Source organism: Eubalaena glacialis, chromosome 4 (genome assembly GCF_028564815.1).
Source record: "Eubalaena glacialis isolate mEubGla1 chromosome 4, mEubGla1.1.hap2.+ XY, whole genome shotgun sequence".
In the NCBI taxonomy this organism is placed as follows: domain Eukaryota; kingdom Metazoa; phylum Chordata; class Mammalia; order Artiodactyla; family Balaenidae; genus Eubalaena; species Eubalaena glacialis.
The window spans coordinates 58,997,716-59,009,800 of record NC_083719.1 but is presented as its reverse complement, the minus strand read 5'-3'; the positions used below and the strand labels follow the sequence as shown (position 1 = coordinate 59,009,800).

The following is a 12,085-nucleotide window of genomic DNA, read 5'->3' as shown; positions in this document are numbered from 1 at the left end:
AAATAAAATAAATAAATAAATTAATTAAAAAACATATTGATAATTACAAAGCATGTGTTATATGGACTTTGGAAGATAATGAGGTTTCAGTGTGGGTTCAATATCACTAATTATCAGAGAAACGTAAATCAAAACTACAATGAGGTATCACCTCACACTGGTCAGAATGGCCATCATCAAAATATCTACAAACAATAAATGCTGGAGAGGGTGAGGAGAAAAGGGAACCCTCCTACACTGTTGGTGGGAATGTATATTGGTACAGCCACTATGGAGAACAGTATGGAGGTTCCTTAAAAAACTAAAAATAGAACTACTCTATGACCCAGCAATCCCACTACTGGGCATATACCCTGAGAAAACCATAATTCAAAAAGACATATGTACCCCATTGTTCACTGCAACACTATTTACAATAGCCAGGACATGGAAGCAACCTAAATGTCCATCAACAGAGGAATGGATAAAGAAAATGTGTACATATATATAATGGAATATTACTCAGCCATAAAAAGGAATGGAATTGGGTCATCTGCAGAGACGTGGATGGACCTAGAGTCTGTCATACAGAGTGAAGTAAGTCAGAAAGAGAAAAACAAGTATTGTATATTAACACATATATGTGGAATCTGGTAAATGGTTTTACCAGATTTTAATGGTTTTTCCCATTTTTCTGGGAAAAATGGTACAGATGAACCTATTTGCAGGACAGGAATAGAGACACAGAGAGAATGAATGTGTGGACGCAGTGGGGAGGGGGGAATGAATTGGGAGATTGGGATTGACATATGTGCACTGCCATGTGTAAAACAGATAGCTAGTGGGAACCTGCTGTATAGCGCAGGGAGCTCAACTTGGTGCTCTGTGGTGACCGAGATGAATGGGGTGGGGGGTGGGGTGGGAGGGAGGTCCAAGAGGGAGGGGGTATATGTATACATATAGCTGATTCACTTTGTGTTGTACAGCAGAAACTAACATAACATTGTAAAGCAACTATACCCCAATTTTTAAAAAATTATTGATTGTAAAAATGTATCACTCTGAGCTTGATGTCGATAGTGGAGGAGGCTGCAGTGGCGGGAGACCAGGGTGGGTGTATGGGGACTTTCTGTACCTTCTGCTCAGTTTTACTGCGAACCTAAAACTGCTCTCAAGAATAAAGTCTATTAAAAACAATAGGTTAAAGATAACTTACCCAAAAAGATAAAATCGTGATTCTCATTCAGAAGCAAAATGAGCATGTTGAAGATTACGTTTTACTCAGAATTAGGGAATCAGGCAGATGTTAAAACTGGTTCAAAGGAAAAGTCAAAGAACAGACACGTTCATATAGTGGGAATATAGTGATGAATGTGCCAATGGAGGCAAATGAACTTCTTCCTCATTGGGGAGGGAAGTCAACTGAACATCTGTTGGACAGAATAGAATTTGCGTGCCTGTAGACATCTGCATGCCTAGAAAGATCAATTTGCATTTCTGTTTTCTATGGGATACAGAGCTGTAAACTAGTTCCCATAGAATTAGCATCTGGACTGTGGAAGGGTGTGCTATCGTTTGCCTTTGAAGCACACATTTTCCCTACACATGCGTACAATAAACCATTAAGACTGTATGGCTCCATGCTGAGAATCCACTGTGTCTGCACAGATTTTGTTTAAGTCCGGTGAGGATTGCTTCTTGGGGGAACCACAGAACTTCCACCTCACATGGTCTGGTAGCTGCAGGAAGATTGAACCACGTCCTGACATTACTGAAACATTATATTCATCCCCTGGGCAGAAGAAAGGCATTGACTTCCTTATTCAGACTTTCTTATTTTTTTTAAACAGCTTTATTAAGGAATAATTTATCAATCATAAAATTTACTTAAGAACACAGTTCAGTGATGGTTAGTAAATTTACAGAGTTCTGTATCTACCACCTGCAATCATTACAGTTTTAGAATATTATCATCAACCCAAAGAGAACCTTCATGCTCATTTAAGTCAATCCCTGTCCCCATCCCAGACCCGGGCTGTCACAAAGTTACTTTTTTTCTCTATAAATTTGTCTTTTCTGAATTTTTTTTTTTTCTTTTGGCTGTACCATCCCTCTTATGGGATCTCGGTCCCCCGACCAGGGATTGAACCTGGGCCATGGCAGTGAAGCCCAGAATCCTAACCACTAGGCAACCAGGGAAATCCTCTGAACATTTCTATAAAGGGAATCATATAGTATGTGGTCTTTCATGCCTGGTTTCTTTCACTTAGATAATTATTTTTAAGTTTGTCCATGTTTTAGCATCTATCAGTAGTTCAAACATTTTTATTTCTGAGTGAGTATTCCATTGTATGGATATAACACATTTTGTTTATCCATTCATCAGCTGATGGACATTTGGGTTGTTTCCACTTTTTGACTATCATGAATAATGCTGCTATGAACATTCATGTACAAATCTTTGTGTGAAAATAGTTTCATTTCACTTGAGTAAATACCTAGAAATGGAATTGCTGGATCATATGGTAAACATATTGTTTTAAAATGTTGGTCTTATTTTTATTCATGTATAGTGAGGCCAACAGATCAAGAGATGATTTTCTTTGAAAAGATAGTCTGTTACTCACAGTTCCCAGGAGAAGAGGGCATGCCAGGCCAGGCAGGGCTGTATCGGGAAGCACTGGGTTGGTCAGGAGACAGAAAGGGAAAATGTGAGCAAAGGACTTTATTGTGGTTTCTGCAGAAAGGTACCGGCAAGGCAGGGTAAGTGGATTTACGATTGGCTGGTTTAAATAATTTCAGTAAGTTATGGTGCATAGAGGCTGCCCCTAGTTGTCTGGTACCTGGCCCTTAGGTGATTCGAGCAGGAGGATAGTGGCTCTGTGTGCAGAGCTCCATAACGAAGGGAGTGGGGTTGGGTTTTGGATTGGTTGGTTTGCATATGAAAGGCGCCCTCCTGGAGAGTTGTTTACTCTCTAGCTGGACCTGGGAGGGGAGACTTCCCACCTAGTGTCTGTAAGGCTCCAGATGTCAAACATTAGAATGAAAAGACATGCTTAATACACATATGTTTCACTTTTTGAGAAACTGCCAAACTGTTTTCCAAAGTGTCTATGCCATTTTACATTCATCTCAGCAAAGTACGAAGGTTCCACTTTCTCTATAATTTCACCAGCACTAGTGATGGCCTGTCTTTTTTATTATAGCCATTTTACATTTTAGCAGGTGTGGCGTGTTACCTTGTAGCTTAATTTGCATTTCTCTAATAACTGATGATGTTGAGCCTATTTTCATGTGCTTATTGTCTTTTCCTATATCTTCTTTGGTGACATATCTGTTCAAAAATTTGCCCATTTTTAAATTGGATTTTGTCATCTTATTATTTAGTTTTAAGAGTTCTTTATATATTCTGCAATCAGACATATGATTTGCTTCCTCACAGCATGGCAGCTGGGTTCTAAGAAAGAGCCTTTTAAGAGGCAAAAAGTAGAAGCTGCCAGTCCTTGTACAGCCTGGGCTTAAGTCCAGAATGTCACTTCTGCCACATTCTCTTGATTACAGTTAGTGACATGGCCAGCCCAGATTGAAGGGGAGGGTAAATGAGCTCCTCTCCTTGTTATGAAGAGCAAAATGCACATACAGGGAGGGCATGAATTGGACTTGGCTATCTTTAGAGATGGGCTGCCACCCTTTCAAGTACTTTAATAATTCTAATATCTATAATACATTAAACAAGTATGGTGGATGTTAAGATATTTTAAATGGTTCAATATAATTTTCAAACATTAAAAATTCTCTTATACCTCTTAACTCAAATTCCAAATCTAAATCATTTATTTACTCATTTTAAATTGGAATCACAAAGCTAACCTGTTAGATGCTATAATTTGCCAAATTTTCTTAACATTACAAATACTTTAAATACCAAGCAAATAAAGATTGTTCCTCGTGGCAGACAGACCCTAAGGTGATCCCCAGTGATTTCCCTTGTCTCGGTGTCCATACTTTTGTGTAATTCCCTCCCCTTGAGTGCAGGCAGGACCTGTGACTTGCTTCTAGCCAATAGAATATGGCAAAGGTGACGTGAAATCAGTTCCTTGGTTAGATTGTGTTATATGGAAAAGATGACCAGACATTACGCCCATGATTACGTTATGTTGTAAAAGACTCTGTTTTAGCAGACTGGAGTGAGAGATTCTCCTTGTGGGAGATGTAAGCATCTCTTACTTCATCTTACTTGATGAAGTAAGTAGCCATGTTGGGAAAGCCTGCTGTGGGCTGAATGTTTGTATTCCTCCAAAATTCATACATGGAAATCCTAACCCCCAAAGTGATGCAATTAGGAGGTGGGGTCTTTGGAAGTAATTAGGTCATGAGGGTGACCTCATTAACTCCATGAATGGAATTAATACCCTTATAGAGGAGGCCCCAGAGAGCACTGGTGCCCTCTTTCTGCCACATGAGAACACAACTACAAGCTGACAGTCTGCAACCCAGAAGAGGGCTCTCGCTGGAACTTGGCTATGCTGCTATCTGACATCCAGTCTCCAGAACTGGGAGAAATAAATTGCTGTTGTTTATAAGCCACTCAGTCTATAATACCTTGTTATAGCAGCCCAAATGGACTAAGAAAAAGCCCACGTAGCACTGTGGACTCATTTAGGAATGTGGACACCTCTAGAATCTGAGGGAGCCCTCCAGCCGACAGCCAGCAAAAAGTCAGGGTCCTCAGTCACATAGCAGAAAGGAAATACTTTCTGCCAACAGCCTGAATGCATTTGGAAGTGGATTTTTTCCTCAGACAAGCCTCCAGATGAAAATGCAGTCAGCGCCTTGATGGAAGCCTGGTGAGAGCCTGAGCTGAAGACCAGCCAGGACTCCTGATCCTCAGAAACTGTGAGATAATAAACGTGTGTTGTTTTAAGCCACTATGTTTGTAGTAATTTCTTATACAACAATAGAAAACTAATATATTATTAATCTTAACACAAAAGTACTAATGTTATGGATGTGCTTTACTTTCTTTTTTCTACTAATTCTAATCTTCCTTTAGTCAAAAGATATCTATAAAACAATTATATCATCTATGCAAATTGGGAATCTTATTTTAATTCAGCCAATTGTGGTTGTATATCAGCCAGAGGGATTTTTCTTTAACTGGGACTTGGGATTTGATTTTTTATACTTTGCTAATGGGACATTATGAGCCATTTAATACAGTTCTATACCTTAAAGGGATGGTCTTGGGCTAGATTCAAATCACACATTACCTATTCTTCTGTCTGATTTGAATCTTCTACCCTACCCCGCCCTCTCCATAAGTTATAGTCCATTATTTGTTCCTTGTTTAGACGTGTGTTTATTTGGCTTTTAAAAGCTATTATAATGTCTTTCTGTGTGACTTAAAGGTTGTTTTAATGACACTGCATATGATTCTTTCTACATATATCTTATTCTTATTAGTCCTCTTTGAACGTGATCATTGCATTTTTTTCGTTTTTCGGGTCACAATTCATGTAGATATTTAAATAGCATTTGTCTGGATTCTGCATATTGCATACCAGAAACAATAAACATTTGATAAAAACTACAACATGAAAAGATGTGGAAAAACAAACAGAAAAAAAAGGAACCTGATGGAAGCAAACAGGAACAGAAGAAAAGAAAACCAACCAATAAATAATATCCTTGGGAAAATAATAGAAGATTTTGCATCCATCAGATAAGGATGGGGTACTCTGAAAAACTAACAATGAACATTTGGAAATTTGAAAAATATGAAAGCTGAAATAAAACATTGTGATAGAAGAGTTGGAAAGTCAATTCAAGGTTATCGTCCAGCAAGAGGAACAAAAAGAGAAAAGGAAAATAGAACAGAAAGGGGCTGGTGACATGGACACAGAGCATCAATCAGAGAGATCAGAAATCATAGAAAGAAAAAAAAAAAAATGGAAGACAGAAATTTTCCCAAGGAAAAGTACAAGAAAATTTCCCACACATGAAGAACACAGAGCCTCCAAACTGAAAGGGCCCTCTAAGTGCTAGCAACATGAAAAGCAAAACATCCACAAGGAGGCACATCCCTGACATTTCAGAACATCTGACTTAAAGAGGCAACATGAAAAGCTTTCAGACAGACAAAACAGGTTACATATAAAATAATGACAATCAGAGTGCCATAAGACTTCTCAACACCACTGGATAGTAGATGATAATGTAGTTATGCCTTTAAAATTACCCAGCCAAACCATGAATCAAGTGTAGGGGTTGATTAAGACACTCTCCTTCCTTAGAGCCTGCTGAAAGCTGTGCTTCAGCAAATGCGGAGAGCAAACAAACCAAGGGAAAGAATATCATTGGATCCAGGAAAAGGAAGCCCAACACAAGAGAAACAGTTTGATGGAGAAGGGAATTCTCAGGATTACAGCTGCGCAGAAGGGCTTAAGAGCAACCCATCCAGACTGCGGTAGGAAGGTAGAGTGCTATGGGAGGGAGGCCTCAGAGAAAAAAAATGGAAATAGATTGTCGAGAAATACGCTCGAGCATTATGGGGAAAGAAAAAACCTACTGAGAGTATTTGACAGAACAGATGGACCACTTGGGAAAATATTAAAGATCAGTACAGAGCAAACAGAATTTTAAAAATTATTAATTCCAGGAAAAATAAAAATTTGTATGAGATACAATATAAAACTAACTGGATCATCACTAAACTATATTTGCATAGCCAAAATAATATACTGACTACTGATTTAGCTAGAATTTTTTATCCTGGAGAAGGAGAGAGGAAGTAGGAGGTGGTAATACAACAGACTATATTATCATCTACTTAAGAGGAAGTTAATAGTTTCAAACTGATAAATCAAGAAATCACAGTATGAATATATTACTTAGAAATATGAAGATAAATGCCAGTTCTAGGGGAAAAAAGCGAAATTAGTTCAAAATAGTTGCCTCCAAGGAATAGGGAACAGATATTTTCATTAAGACCTTTCAATATCATTTTGAGCACCTACTATCTGCAAGGCATACACCTCCTTCTCCTCAAGATCCCAATCTTCAAAGTCAGTCCACTACCAAAGAGCCATATGGTGACCCCTTTCATTGCCTCCCCCAGGACCCTGCTCCATCCATCACTGTTTTTTTCATTTCCATTATCAGTCAGTCTCTCCCTCTCTACTGGTTTCTTTCCCTTTGCTTATAACTGTGTCCAAGAACTTCCAGCTTGGCAAACTGACTGGCCAACTTTGGCTTCATTCCCTGGATTCTGATCTCATTTCTTGGCACAGAATATCATCGGAATGATATCCACTACTAATGAGCCCTTGTTGGGCCCAGCTCCAGGACCTCCCACATAATGGGTACTTGCCAGGCACATAACGCCAGCCCTACCTGTAGCGATGGGCACTGAGAAGTCAGAAGTACAGTAACTGTGGAAAAACAAAAAGGAAAGAGAAGAGTAAAGGATGACACCAAAAGATGGCAGGGTCATTATCGACATTGGGAACCCAAGAGCAGGACATTTGGTGAGAGAGGTGAGGAATATGAGAAATTTGGTATAAAACATTGAGTTTGAAGCTTATAGAATTGGGTATTAATCAGGGTAAGGTAGACAGTTAATCATGATCCTGAAACAGTGAAATATAATGGGAAAGGTTTTGGAGTTAATATATACTAGATTCATATTCTGGCTCTGCCAGTTACTAACTGAATTGGCAAGTCACTGCTCTGAGGCTCAACGTTCTCATCTGCAAAATAGGGATTGTATCTTGAGTAGAAAGCAGGCATGACAAATTTGAGATGTCAACAGGCAATCAGAACGTGATTCTTTCCGCCTGCCAATGCAGGGAACACGGGTTTGAGTCCTGGTCCAGGAAGATCCCACATGCCGCGGAGCAGCTAAGCCCGTGCGCCACAACTACTGAACCTGTGCTCTAGAGCCTGCGAGCCACAACTACTGAGCCTGTGTGCCACACTCCTGAAGCCCGCGCACCTAGAGCCTGTGCTCCACAACAAAGAGAAGCCACCGCAATGAGAAGCCTGCGCAGTGCAACGAAAAGTAGCCCCAACTCGCCGCAACTAGAGAAAGCCCGCGGCGCATCAACAAAGACCCCACGCAGCCAAAAAAAAAAAAACTTGATTGTTATTGACTGTAGTGTGACATCTAGATTGGAGATGTCAGGACTAGGGGTCATATTCTGATTGCAATAGTGCAGAAGATCAAGGATAACGGGCTCGAGGTGTACTCGAGGGAAGGGGCAACCAAGGGTAGAGAGAAATGGGACGATTTAGGAAATACTCGGGAAGTAGAACTATTAGGATGTTGTGATTTATCGGTTTGGGAGGCGGGACTGTGGCAGATGATGTCAGGGCTCCACCTGTGTGCTTTTGGGTCCCTCTACCATTTTCATGCTGTGCTTTCACTTCAAGCAGCCAACACCTGCGAGGAGAGCCAGAACTCTCTGGGATTACATCTCCCAGGGGAGAGCCCGAGCAAATGACTCCTGGCGTGGAAGTATACCTCCTCCAGCTTCCTTGCCCCTGGTCCAGGCAGCTCTCAGGTACAACTGTCTCCAGGCTCTTCCGTGGAGTTAAGCCTAAATTGCCCTCCTAGGGACTTTGTTGTTTTTTCGTTTGTTTGTTTGTTTTAATGTTCTTATATCTTTATTAAAGTACTTTATAAACCTGGCTCAATAATAACTCTTATACTTTTACATCACAAATTTGCCTTTAAATAATACATAATACACTTAAGGCAGATTTACCTTATAGACGGCCTCAGCTTCTAAACACCACTGCACTGATTTATACAAATAGCAAAAATCACATGGATGAGCATCTACTGATATCTTTCTTGGTACTTATCTTTAGCTTTTAAAACTGCATAATAAATAGAGTTTCCATAAAATTTCATTTTTGAGATAGGAAACAAACAATTTTGCCTTTATCTGTTAGATTGGATGTAGTTATTATTAATAACATAAACTTTAAATCTGTGGGGAAAACCAATACTTTACCTTCACTCCCCAGAAAAGGCTCAACAGCAAGCAAAATGAGGAGTCATTGTAAAATCATATTGCTAAGTATTACCTTAACTCAAAATTCTGCTTATGTAATTGTATCATATCACAGCTAAAAATTACTATTTAATATATCAAGATACATCCAAAAGCATCCTTTGGTTTAATTACTATCAGGAGGCTTAGGCAGCACTGAAGATTCATTCTCTGGTCTTCTGGTCATTAGTATAAACTGAAGCTTTTGAAACTATTTGATGATCCCATTTGGGGGGCCCAATATCACAAAACCTTCAGGAGAATAGTGGACCCAGGTGGAAGAAGTTGAAGACTGGAAGACTTGCAGTTAAGGTAGAGTTATCACTAGCAGATCTTAGGGAAATAGGAATGCGGCCAGAATCACTTGATATTTATTAGAAATCAAGATTTACTAAATCATTTCTCTTTCAGAAAAATAGCTTTAAAACTTGTATATTTTCAAATGTTCTTTTTTTAAAGAACATATAAAATTAAGATATTTGTGAAAATAAACCAGTTTCAAGTATACTTGTTTCTCTTCCTTTTTCCTCCTTCAAAGGATTTCTTCTCATCGAGCACAAATGTGCTAATCTTTACAGCAAGACAAACTCTTCTGTGCTAAATCTTTTTAATCTTTTCTTTTCATCCTCTGAGAAAAGGTCTTCTTCATTGGTTGTAGTAGATGTAAAATCATAGTCTCTGGAATGACCATTTACAAAACTAAATAAGGAATATTTCTCCTTAGAAGAAATTTTCAGCATCTTAGTGATTTCCTCAGAAGCTCGTTTGAAGTCCTGAACATTTTGACAGTAAAATCCTATTGTACAGCTAAGATCCATTTTTCGAAATGACATCTTTTTGGGAGAAGGGCAATGGAATGTCTCAAGAGGGAAATCCTTTATGCTGACATCTACAAAAGATTGGCAGTAATGAGGATCCATGTAAATCAAAGTGTCATCTTGAAATCCAGCAAAGTAATATGACTGTTTAGGTTTGCCACCAATAATACCCACACAGTATTCAAGGCTTAAAATACCCTTTACAAAATCTAAATAGTCGGCATTGTTTCTTTCTCCACCAAGTCTAACAGGAACTAGAATAATAACAGCTTTGTCATCTGTATTATCAGAGGCCATGGAAGCACACTGTTTATCAGTTATATCAGAACTGTAAACTGTACAATGTTGCACAACATAAATAGTTATTCCTTGTAAATCTGGGTGTCTTGCTTCTTCAACTGCTTTTCTTAAAATGTGAGCAACCACAGCTAGTCCATACCAATCTCCAGCTTTTTCCCCAGACTTCTTTCCATATTCTATTAGTTGGTGTAAACCAAAGAGAGCCAAGGGGGAATCACCAAACCAAGGGATGATTTTCCTGTGATAAATTTCATTTTGCATTTCATGATCATCAGAATATCTCCCAGTTGTTTCCTTCAGAGAAATTGTTGGGGTTTTGAGTTCTCTTTCCCCTGAAAGCGATGTTTCAAAAGATGCAGTAAATTACAGTGTTGGAAGTCCATGATTCAGAGTCTGAATTTTCAATGTTCAAAGCATCAGGCCAGCCAGGTCTAAGCTCTACCAAGAAAGTGTAGTATGAGTCCTTGAGCCAATAGCATCTGGCCAGTTCTTAATGTACAGCTCCAAGCACAGTCTGTTGTCAAAGCTGAGCCTTCTATTTGAGGAAATTCTTCCCTGTGGGTAAGCCATATTCTTGAAATGAAACCTTTACGAAATTCTTCTACATTTCCCTCAGTTACATGATCTTCTATTGTACACCCTGATCTTGCAGGTAACAGTTCATTTTCATTTTATTGAAATATTTGCTTTATTGCGGTGGTCTGGAACCAAACCCACAATATCGCTGAGGTATGCCTGTAGTCTAAACAACTTCATATTTAAAATGGTAACACTTTCCAAGCAATAATACAGGGGAATTTCTACTAAAATATGTCTTTGTTTTCAACACCCAACTATATTTCACGTTGTTCCAAGCAGATATAAGTTTAGTTTTTAGCTTATCAACTTCATCTGTTCCTGTGGCCTCCCTATTCAGATTCTAAAGAAAAAGCCATCACTTGACTGCATTCTTCTGTAAGTTTAGTCTTTTGTTCGGGAAATGTTCCATCTCCAGCAGCAGCTGCTACGAAAGCAGCCAGCACACATGCAGGCGCTCCGACCTCGGCGCCACAGCTACAGGCACCTCGAGCTCCCCAGCCACCACAGTCGGGACTTTGTTTGATATCAAACACTTGCTTAACTTCCTTCTCTTCCATGTCTCTCTTCCTCACTCCCTTACTGTTTCTTCCTAGTGGCACTTCCTAATTAGTCGCTTTCACATGAATCTTCATCTCAGAGTCTGCTTCTGGGGAGTCCATCCTAAGACAGTGTGGTAGTCATTAATGTTGCTTATTAATTTTTCTGCCCTCTGCCTCTGGGCACGTGGTAGGGCTATACTTCCTGGCCTTCTGTGCTTGGGTGTTGGGGCCAAGTTATCAGCTCTAGCAGAGGTGATGTGTGCTGCTTCTGGGCTGAGCATGAAATCACCAAGATGAAACCCTTCAGAGCTCTTTTCCCTTCGTTGTGGTGACCAAGAATGTTCCAGATAGTGGCTTATCTCTCAGCCTGGGACCTAGAGGTAGTGTGACAAAGTGGAGCAGAGCCCCAGCTCCGACTCAATAGTCAGAGGGAGAAGTAAACTTGCATTGTGTTAAGCCACTGAGAGTTCGGGATTATTTGCTATACAGCAATACAACCTAGCACCTCTTGACAGATAAAGAGAGTGAGAAAAGGAGAAGAATCAAGGATGACTAAGATTTCTGACTCAGGCTATTAGATGGATGGGGTTAACATTCTTTGAGCTTGAGAAAAGCAAGGAGGAAGAGCTGGATTTTTTTTTTTTTTTTTTTGGTTTTTTAGGTAGGGAATTAAGTGCAGTTTTAGACATTTTTGAGTTTGAGATTCTTGTGGCAATCTAAACTGAGATATTGAGAAGATTGGTTCTGATTCTCTGGAAAGTGATCTGAGCTGGAGACAGATACTTGGGACAGAAGTAATAATTTAGGAAAATAG

At 39.4% G+C, this 12,085-nt stretch overlaps 1 pseudogene; it reads right to left on the bottom strand.

Annotated features, from left to right (window-relative positions):
* Nucleotides 1–9,607: 9,607 nt before the first annotated feature.
* Nucleotides 9,608–11,289, bottom strand: LOC133090525 (cysteine protease ATG4C-like; annotated as a pseudogene).
* Between the last annotated feature and the right edge of the window lie 796 nt (nt 11,290–12,085).